This window comes from Scardinius erythrophthalmus (assembly GCF_964197995.2).
Source record: "Scardinius erythrophthalmus genome assembly, chromosome: 15".
NCBI classification, from domain to species: Eukaryota; Metazoa; Chordata; class Actinopteri; order Cypriniformes; family Leuciscidae; genus Scardinius; species Scardinius erythrophthalmus.
In genome coordinates this window covers 39054366-39066006 of record NC_138235.1, presented here as the reverse complement: position 1 = coordinate 39066006, position 11641 = coordinate 39054366, and positions in this window count along the sequence as shown.

The window sequence follows — 11641 nt, the reverse complement described above, 5'->3', positions numbered from 1 at the left end:
TCAAAGTCTCTCTGTCTTGCCCAGTGAACTGCCTAGTGTGCTGCCCAGTGAACTGCCTAGTGTGCGGCCCAAGATGGCCGATCCTGAGCTCTCGGAACTTTCCGCCTGGTCCAAGATGGCCGATCCCGAGCTCTCTGAACTTTCCGCCTGGTCCAAGATGGCCTATCCCGAGCTCCCTGAACTTCCTGCCTGGCCCAAGATGGCCGAATTTGAACTCATTGCCCTGTCTAACCTGGGCCAGAGGGCCTCTTTCTGCTCTCTCCCTCAACCCAGGTTCCTGTTGCCGCCGGCACCACCATGGGTTGCAGCTCCACCCTGGTCTCAGGTTCTGCCTGTGGATCCGCCTTGGCCTCCTGCACTGCCGGCCCCGCCCTGGCTTCCTGCCCTGCCGGCCCCGCCCTGGCTTCTTGCCCTGCCCGCTTTGCTTGCCCTTCACGGACCTGGCCCGCCTACCCTCCCCCAGATCCACCTCTGTTCCTCCACCCACCTGAACTTTCTTTGGGAGTGTCTGGAAGCCACTCCTTAGAGGAATGGTACTGTCACAGTATATACTGTGTTCTGTGTTTTCTGTGTTTGGTTCTGTGTTGATTGTGTTCACCTGGACTCATTAACTCTGATTACACCTGTTCCTTGCTTCCATTGTTCCAGCTGCCACTCATTTAGGTCATGTGTATATATACTCTGTCTTGTGTTGTGTCAGTTGCTGGTTCATTGTCTGAGTTTCAGGTTCTGTGTTAATGGTGTTGTGGTTTTATGTATTTACTATATTCATTTGGATTACCGTGTTGTCTCGTGTTTGGATTATTGTTCTTCATGTCGTCTGCGTGTGGATGTTCCGGTCTGTTCCTGGTTTTCACCATTGATCATCTTCCACCAACGCCACTACCAATCATCCAGCACTCTCCACCACCGTTATCCTTTGATCATCATTGTTGCTATCTGGACATTACACCATTCCTCCTTCCTGTGTTGTGTGTTTACCTGTTTATAATAAACTCTCTTTTACTTTGCACTTGCGCCTACATCCTCATCAATCGCACCGTGACAGTAACTACATTGCACAAGGACATATTTTGCCAGAAATGTGATAAAAACTTTTATATACAACAGACGTACAATTTTTGCCTGGAATATATACAGAATAGGTACCTGTTAGTTTTAAAATAATTACATTATAAATAATTTGCTTGTATATCTGGTTGTACCCCTTTATTATTTATCCCTTATACCTACACGGAGGTACACTATAATTACAGAAACGTACACCGTAATTTCGGTTTACTTACGAAGTTCTTTGCAGGTTGTATATCTGCTTGTTACCCCTTTATTACCCAAAACTTAACATATTGTTCCCTTATACCTACACGGAAGTACACTATAATTACAGAAACGTACACCGTAATTTCGGTTTACTTACGCAGTTGTTTGCGGGTCGTAATATAAAGTGTTACCGGTAAAGAGATGCAAACTAAACTCCTTAAACACAGTTTGAAATGCAGGTTTCCTATGTTGATGTTGGTGCAGGTCATTTTGAAGAGCTCGTAACTTTTATTTCAGCCAGTTTGATTGGACAAGCGGTGCAAGATGAGTCTTGAAATTGTGTTTTGCAGAAAAGAAAGATTATACATCTTAAATTTGTATATATGCCAAAAGTTAATTTTGTCAACTTTCAAGAGTACACAGCTTAGAGACATGAACTAAAAGCCCCCAAACTAAATTTTTTAAGTCATTAAATATTTTTCAAAATAATTATTCAAATGACTAATATGAAATTAATATGGAATCTATACCTGTGTGTTTCTCTGTGTGTCTCATCAGCTGATTCAGACACGGGTAGACGTTTATCAGATGATCCTGGACAGAATGAAGAAGATTCAAGAGATCCATAACTCAGTAGAGCTGAGAAAAGTGAGTGGAAGTAAAAATGCTACATTAATATTGCATTATAACATTTCAATCTGCTTAATAAAGGTGCTCAATTAAATGAATTAAAACAACTTTTAAGTGACATGAGGCCAGTAGATGGTGAGGGAATTTCCTTTTTTTTTTTTTTTACTATTCCTTTAAACATGTAATAATAACCCTTAAAGGGATACTTCACTGATTAGCATTAAAGGGATAGTTCACTTTGAAATAAAATTTTGGTATGTTTTAGCTTACCTCAAGGGCATCCAAGATGTAGGTGTCTTTTTTTCCGCAGTAGTTTCAATTTTTATATTTTTAGGTCAAACCATTCTTGTCTGTCAGTCATTTCATGCAGGTCTATGGTCACGGTCTCAAAGAGCATGCACAAAGTCCAAATTAAAACAATTCCCCATCGTCCAAATTAAACAATTCCCCATCGTAAGTACACATTGATGGCCTAAGACACGAAACGAGCGGTTTGTGTGAGAAAACGAACAGTATTTATATCGTTGTTATCTCTTGAACACAGCCGCGTCCAAATGATCTGAGGGTGCGGGCGGGTATAGATATATATGTCAAAGGTCGGGGTGGGCCAAGCCAGACTGCGCCCACCCCTAGACCACTGTCACCCAGAGGAGCGTATCAAGGAGGAGGCAAGAGGCAGGAGTAAAAGGAATGGCAACTTTATTTTATATTAAAAAGCAATTAAGAAATCCTAATCTAAAGTTCCTTGTCCTCTTCTTCCCAGGGACCCGGAGCAGCACCGCCGCGGGTATGGACCGGCGAGTATCTCAGGTGAGTATCACAGGTGAGTAAGGATATCGAGGCTCACTTCCTTCACAGACTGGTGTCAGACTCCCAGTGGGAGAGCGTTGGACAGGTGCGTATCACAAGTGAGTAGAGAGAACGGGGATCACTTCCTTCACAGGTGAGTGTCAGACTTACGGTGGAAGGGCGTTCGACAGGTAAGTGTCACAGGTGAGTAGAGGGATCACGGCTCACTTCCTCACAAACTGGTGCCAGACTCCCAGTGGGAGAGCGTTGGACAGGTGCGTATCACAAGTGAGTAGAGAGAACGGGGATCACTTCCTTCACAGGTGAGTGTCAGACTTATGGTGGAAGGGCGTTCGACAGGTAAGTGTCACAGGTGAGTAGAGGGATCACGGCTCACTTCCTCACAAACTGGTGCCAGACTCACAGTGGGAGAGCGTTAGACAGGTGGATATCACAGGTGAGTAGAGAAATCACGGCTCACTTCCTCCACAGACTGGTGCCAAACTCACGGTGGGAGAACAGTAGACAGGTGAGTATCACAGGTGAGTAGAGGGTTCAAGGTGCACTTCCCTTCCAGACTGGTGCCAGACTCGCAGTGGGAGAGCAGTAGACAGGTGAGTATCACAGGTGAGTAGAGGGTTCAAGGTGCACTTCCTTTCCAGACTGGTGCCAGACTCGCAGTGGGAGAGCAGTAGACAGGTGAGTATCACAGGTAAGTAGAGGGTTCAAGGTGCACTTCCTTTCCAGACTGGTGCCAGACTCGCAGTGGGAGAGCAGTAGACAGGTGAGTATCACAGGTGACAGAATCGACTTCAACAGCAATACGCAGTTCTCACATGGGTTACAGGGGACGGATAACTTCACACCATGCAGTTGGACTTCAGGGCTGCAGCAGGCTCAAAGTCGCAGGCTGAGCGGGGCTTCTCTAGGACAGACAAAATCAACTTCAACAGCAGTACACAGCTCTCAAATGGGGTAATGTTGTCTCGCAGAGGTTCTTCTTTCTAGACACCGCACGTAGATGTAAGCAATCTCACTCAGCTCTCACGGTAAATAGTAGACCCCCAGGACACATGGGCGGTTGCACAGCAATAAAAGATATCCTTCCACACACACACACACACTGCAATCCAACTCTAAGCATGCAATCGTGAGGGGAAACGTCAATTTAAACACTGCAACTTCACTCTTCTAGTGCGCATAAGGCCAGCACTCACCCGCAAGTCCTGGTCCACCGCACTGATGATCGCCAGGGGCGGACAGAACACTCGAGAGATTTTTCCTCACGGTCACGGACGGACTTCACTTCGCTGAACTCCAATCGGGGAGAGGAGGTGAGAAATCGACAAAGAATCAATATTTCACTCGGTGAAGGGTGTATACCAGGGTGGGAATTATGTAATTTTAGGGGCAAGGCCATTTGGCCTCCACCTTTTCTTTTTTTTTAGGGGCACCAAGGCCATATGACAGGGCACAAAGGCCATCGTACAATTCGATGGTTTTCCCATTCAGATTGATACCATAACATCCTAATTTGGAATAAGACATGGATTATGACTTTTTTAATTAAAAAAAAAAAAAAATTTAATGAGAGAGAGAGCACCATTACATCCAGAAGGTATACACCCTCACACAACAATAGAAACAACACAAATGCCAATAAAGCATTCAGAAACAACACAAATGCCAATAAAAGCATTCAGAAACAACACAAATGCCAATAAATTAATAATTTCCTGCATTGTCGAACGCTCTTCTTCATGTGTTTCAAATATGGACTATAATGTTCAGTAGAGCGCCCTCAGGCTGCTGGTATGAATTGAAAACACAGCACATCAGTATACAGCGCTCATAATGATTACATCGACGCATTTGGCTATAAATTCAATAAAATATTATTCCTGTCAATAGAAATCTGATGTAAACTGAGAATATATCAATATTTCTCCAAATCTGCACACTTTTGAGCTAAAAGCCGTGAGGGACGTTGTTTTGTGAATCGCTTTCATGATGACAGCACGGGAGTTTTTTATGAATGGGAGCGTCTGACGCTCATAATTCATATTAAAGGTATCGACTCATTTTTGCATTTCATAACTCCTGACACAAATTAAGACATAACTGTCAATATAAATTTCTCAGAATACAATAGTGGTCAAATACTGAAACGTGAGTCTTATATCTTTTTAATGATGTAAGTTACTGTATAGTTTGTCAAGGTAATAACATTAAATCTTATAGTAACTGAACTATAAAAAAAAAAAAAAAAAACGCTTCAGTGCGCCGACGCCGTTACCTCTGGAACCTTGCATAGGGCCCTTTTCTGAAAAGGGCACTTATCTACTAGCAAATAGATTTTGATATTTTTAGGTCAAACCGTTCTTGTCTGTCAGTCATATAATGCAGGTCTATGGTCACGGTCTCAAAGAGCAGCCATCCACAGAGTCCAAATTAAAACAATTCCCCATCGTCCAAATTAAACAATTCCCCATCGTAAGTACACATTGATGGCCTAAGACACGAAACGAGCGGTTTGTGTGAGAAAACGAACAGTATTTATATCGTTTTTACCTCTTGTAACACAGCGACGTCCAAGTGATCTGAGGGCGCCCGCGCTTCCTGCTGTGTGACGTGTGCGCAGACTGGTGCATAGATAGACATATAGATTTTGCCTTGGCTACGGCAGTTCATGAACGAATGCCGTAGCCAAGGCGAAATCTAGTAGTGTATATATCTATGCCCCAGTTTCGACAACAGAGTGTCGTTCTTCTGTTGGTGCTGACGTTACATGCTTCTTGCACTGCTGTTTTGATGCGTGAGATCATCGATGTGATTATGACACTGCACCTGCGCGAATCCACAAACTAATTGAAGTTCAGAGACTACTTGGGTGGAACTTGGACAGGGCCAGGGCACACAGGCCACTGTGGCCGTACAATGATTTTTTTTTCACGGGGCATGAAGGCCAAAGTGTAGGGCAACGGCGGCCATGGCCGCGTGGCCGCGGTATAATTCCCACCCTGGTGTACACATGCTCCAAACACTTCAATCCAATACCCAATTTAGTGGAGAACACATGCAATTATGAGATTCAGTTTGTTAACTACTCATCTCTCTCTTCTCCAGCTCAGTCAGCGCATTTCATTCCTCTGGGCCGTCCTCGCGTCCTCTCAAACAACGCTCCTCTTCCTTCGAGACAACCCCTCAACTGCAGTGCCCATAACCAATTCCCCACGAGAGAGAATCCACCAACGATCGGGGGGAGAACGATCCAGATCAACAGGGCAGAAGAACAACACAGCACCACAGCATGGCACAGCACACGACGACCAGCCTTCTCCTCCTCGTGTGTTTTATCCTCTCAAAAAGCGGGAGTGGCCTCAATCAGACGCTCAGAGTGAAGTCCCTACACCTGTCGCCAATCTGCCGATTAGTTGTCATGACGACAAACACTCATACAGATCTGGAGCTGTTTGTCACCCCGTGACATACCCCCCCGCCAAACCGTTCTAGTCCCGAGAACGGTCTCCCGACACCCAGTCTCCGTACCTGGCTGGGGGCTGGCCCCGATTCTCCCGCTGGGAACGTCGAGGTGGAGAGAGGGGGGCTTCAGGTCGTGGTCCTGGGCCTAGGCCCCTTGGGATCACTGCCCATCCCACCAGTGGGGGCGTCCACGTCGTCTCGGCCTGTGGGTTCTCTACCACTGGCTTAGGATAATTCGGGCAGGGGCGGATCAGGTTGCGGTGTAAAACCCGTTCCGGGCCCGTCTTCCCTTCGGGCCGTAAGGCATATATAGGTTGGTCCGGATGGGGTTGTCGCTGAACGACGTATGGCTGAGCCTCCCATCGGTTGCTCAATTTCCCTTCCCTTGTCGGCGATTATCCCGCAGCAGCACCCTCTCCCCAGGCAGTAGCGGGGCTTCTCGGGCAGTCCGATCGTATAGTCTCTTGTTCTTTAACGCTGCCTGATTAATCCGGCCGGCGACCTGTTCGTAGGCGGACTGGAGGCGTTGATGGTAAATTGCTACCCAATCGGACAGACTACCTCCCTCTTCTCTCCCAGTGGTTCCCAAGAGCATATCCATTGGGAGCCTTACATGTCGGCCGAACATCAGGTAGGTAGGGGCATAACCGGTGGTACTGTGTATGCTGTTATTATATGCCTGCATCACTGCTGGGAGCCTATCTACCCACTGGCCCTGCTGTTCTTCCTCCAAAGTTCCCAGCAAGCCCAATAGGGTCTGATTAAACCTCTCACACCCTCCGTTCCCTTGAGGGTGATACGGGGTCGTATGGGTCTTCTTACATCCGTACAGTTGGCATAGTTCACGGATCACCTTCGACTCAAAGTTGGCCCCTTGCTCTGAATGGAGGATTTCCGGGCATCCGAAGGGCTGAATCACATACCTCCAGAGAGCGTTGGCAGTCGTAAGGGCAGTTTGATCCACAGTGGGGATGGCCCAAGCATACTTGGTGAACAGATCGGTGACAACAAGAATATTTTGGATCTGATCCACCGGTCGTCCCAGAGTGAGAAAGTCCATTGCCACCATGTGCAGAGGTGCCTTGGCCTGAATCGGGGCCAGCGGTGCCCGTGCTTCCTTCCTGGACTTGAACAAGGTGCAACGGGGGCATCCCTGAAGGTAAGTCCTGATGGTGCCCTCCATCCCAGGCCAGTAGAAATGTCGCCTCAGCAAAGCCAATGTCCTCTCCTGCCCCTGATGTCCCATCCTAGCATGATACGCCTCCAACAAAGCCTGCCTTCGGCCTTCGGGGACCACGATCTGGCAGACCTCCTCTCCTTGGCCTGGGTCCTGAAGCGCCCTGCAGAGCACCCCATCCCTCAAATAGAGTCTCTCCCTCTGTCCCAGCAGGCCTCGCACACTCCGAGTCTGAGTTCGACGTTCTGCCCCCTCAGGCCAGATCCTCTGCTCTACCCATGTCCGCACCCGCAGCACATCTCCATCTTCGCCCTGTCACAGCCTCCAGCGTTGTGGTTCCCATCCCCAACAGGGAGGGGGATCCTCAGGTGTCTGCCCCGGTGCTTCAACAACTCCCACCATCAGCCCCTCGTCGGACCCTGATCCTGGGGTCGGTATGTGGCCGGCCGATCTCTCACCCGGTAGCCTGGATAGCACGTCAGCATTGGTGTGCTCTCTGCCTGGCCGATACTGAATCTGGTAATCAAAGTTGGCCAGTTGTGCCACCCAGCGTTGCTCTACTGCCCCCAGTTTGGCTGTTTGTAGGTGTACCAGCGGGTTATTGTCTGTGACCACCTGTACCTTAGCCCCCCACAGGTAGTCTTTAAACTTTTCGCCCATCGCCCACTTCATGGCCAGTAGCTCGAGTTTAAAGGAGCTGTAATTCGAGTCATTCTTCTCGGCAGGATGTAAACTTCGGCTCGCATAGGCAATCACCTTCTCCTCCCCCTGTTGCTTCTGTGCCAAGACAGCTCCCAACCCTAGCTGGCTAGCATCGGTGTACAGGATGAAGGGCTGGTTAAAGTCGGCGTATGCCAATATCGGGGCCTGTAGAAGCTCCTGTTTAAGCTGTTGGAACGCGGCTTCGCAGGTTGGGTCCCATTGAATGGGAGGGGATCCTCGGCCCCGTGCTCGACCCATACCTCCCAACAGCTGGTTAATGGGCTTGGCGATTTTGGAGAAGTTCTTGATGAATCGCCTTTAGTAGCCCACAAAGCCCAGAAATGACCGAACTTGGCGCACCGTTTGGGGAGCTGTCCACTCTTGCACTGCCCTCACTTTTTCTGGGTCAACGGAGATCCCTGCCGCACTGACCACGTGTCCCAAAAACTTAACCTCTTTCCTGAAGAGCTGGCATTTGTCGGGCTGTAGCTTTAGTCCATAGCGTTCTAGGGAGCGGAAGACTCGCCCAAGATGCTCCAGGTGGGACTCGAAATCGGGAGAGTAAGTGATGATGTCGTCCAGATAGACAAGGGTGGTATCCATCACTTGGCTGCCCAAGCAGCGCTGCATCAGCCGCTGGAATGTAGCGGGGGCGTTGCAGAGGCCGAACGGCATCCGGTCCCACTCATAGAGACCGAAAGGGGTGGTAAATGCCGTCTTCTCCCGGTCCCACTCGTCCATCTGCACCTGCCAATAGCCGCTGGCCAAGTCGAGGGTGGAGTACCAGGCAGCTTGAGTAAGGCTCGTCAAAGAATCTTCCACTCGGGGCAGCGGGAAAGCATCCCTCTTGGTTACCTGGTTCAACCGACGGTAATCTACACAAAACCTCCAAGACCCTGTCTTCTTGCGGACTAACACTATCGGTGCGGCCCAAGGGCTGCTGCTCTCACGAATAATCCCTCTGTCGAGCATTCCTCGCAACAGAGTGCGGATCTCAGTGTACAGGGTCGGGGGTACAGGTCGGTAGCGCTCTCGGCTCGGCGCGGCATCCCTGGTTGGAAATGGAATCTGGTGTTTTACTACATCAGTGCGACCATAGTCTTCCTCGTGAGTGGAAAACAGGTGCTGCCACTTCCTCAAGAATTCATGAAGTTGTCCCACTTGCTCTTCCCGCAGTCCGTCGCCTCGTAACGACTCTCCCCTCAAGTGAGCCGGCAGTCCTCCGGTCTCCTCCACTCCGGGACCAGCCCGGGCTAAGGCCACTTCGACCACCGTGGGACCCACCCGCTGGAAGTTAACTCCATCCTGCTCACAAACCTGCTGCGGCTTTACTGAGGTCACCCGGGCCAAGCATTGACGATGATACAGGTGAATAAGGAAGGGACTCGTGTTCCTAACTCTCACCGAGACTCGGCCTCCCTGAACAGTTGCCAGTCCTCGGGCCACCTCCACCTTGGGACCCTCTTCATGGGGTTCCACCATAACCCACTCTTGCGGAGTATAACGTCGAGGGGGCAGTCTGGCCCAGATTACAGCCTCACTCTGAGCGGGGATCGACAGGGCGTAGCGACAGGCCACTCTTCCTGTACTCTCTCGATCGTGCTGTTGTTCGGCCAGACATATCCGGCGGCAAACGGCCCTGATGCGATCCCACTCCCGACTGGCTGGGGTTACGGTTGCTCGCGCAGGTCCACTCCGGAATAGCTCCTCCCAGCACTCCGAGATAACATTCATCCCGATCAAGGCCCGATGGGACCCCAAACACGGGTCTCGGACAACTACTACCCCCTTCTGAGGCACTACAACTCCATGGATCTTCAGATCAGTCACGAGGTATCCCACATACGGTATGTCCAGCCCGTTGGCCCCACGTAGCGTCAACCAGGGAGCTTCGGCAGGAGACCTACCATTGGTGCCAAACAGCTCATGGGCCAGACTTTCGGCAAATAAGGTCACTTGGGAGCCAGTGTCCAAGAGACAGCGTATTTCTTGACCATTAACTTGGGCCACCACCACTGGACAACGGCCTATCAAATGATTCCGAGAGGATGCAGAAGAAGAGGGGTCTGATAAGGGGGTCCCGACCACTTGACCCACAGTGGCCGGAGACTCTAAAAACCCCCTCGTGATGCTCGTCTAGCGGAACACTGGCGAAAGTAGTGCCCGGGCTCTCCACAGCCGTTACAGATGGGCCGCCCCTGTTCGTCCCACTGGAATCGGGAGCCCACTAGCCGGGGAGGACGGCGTTCCGAAGGGCGATTCCCATCAGAATAAGCCCGCTCTCGGGAATGAAAGGATGGCGGTGGGCGCTCTCGACGGAGCTCTTCTATGACGGACTTGGACAACTCGGACATTTGTTCCCGAACATCCCGCTTCAATTCCTCCCGAAGGGCCTGCTTCCAATCGGGTGCCGGAGGGGCCGGGAGGGGGTCAACAACGTTGGCAGCTAGACAACTGGGAGCTTCCACATGCTCCGCCTGGTCGCGCTCGAGGGCCAGGGCTTCTCGTCTCAGCTCTTCAAAGGTTAAGTCTGGTTCTCTCCGAAGCTGCACCCGCAAGCTCTGGCGTACGGGACCCTCTCGCAGCCCCAACAAGAATTGATCTCGCAGTAACACCTCCTCGCCCCCCAGGCCATGGTCCTGTCTCCCCGTGAGTCGAGAATACTGCTCCCGCAGCTGCAAGGCGAAGGCCCGCACAGATTGCCGAGGACCTTGGCGAGAATTGAAGAACTTCGTCCTCAGGACAGCTACCGGGGTAGTGTCTCCATACTGCCCCGTGAGAAAGTCGAAAATGGCCTGGATCGTTGCTCGGTTGGCCTCCGGTGCTGCCTGAACTTCTCTTCTCGCCTCCCCTTCCAGGGAATTCAAAACAAACTGGACCTTCTGTAGGGCACTCAACCCTTGGAGCCCCGCCAGATATTCCACCTGGGTCTTCCACAGGGACAAACTTACTTCAGACCCCGGACCTCCATACCTCGGGGCCCATGGAGCACCCATGAAAATCGGCATGACAGGTGGCCGATTCCCAGGCTCTTCCCCCTCCGCCATCTCAACCTCTGACCGCTCAACTCAAGGTGAACCCTGCCGACTACGCCAAATGTCTGTCACAGGTCGGGGTGGGCCAAGCCAGACTGCGCCCACCCCTAGACCACTGTCACCCAGAGGAGCGTATCAAGGAGGAGGCAAGAGGCAGGAGTAAAAGGAATGGCAACTTTATTTTATATTAAAAAGCAATTAAGAAATCCTAATCTAAAGTTCCTTGTCCTCTTCTTCCCAGGGACCCGGAGCAGCACCGCCGCGGGTATGGACCGGCGAGTATCTCAGGTGAGTATCACAGGTGAGTAAGGATATCGAGGCTCACTTCCTTCACAGACTGGTGTCAGACTCCCAGTGGGAGAGCGTTGGAAAGGTGCGTATCACAAGTGAGTAGAGAGAACGGGGATCACTTCCTTCACAGGTGAGTGTCAGACTTACGGTGGAAGGGCGTTCGACAGGTAAGTGTCACAGGTGAGTAGAGGGATCACGGCTCACTTCCTCACAAACTGGTGCCAGACTCCCAGTGGGAGAGCGTTGGACAGGTGCGTATCACAAGTGAGTAGAG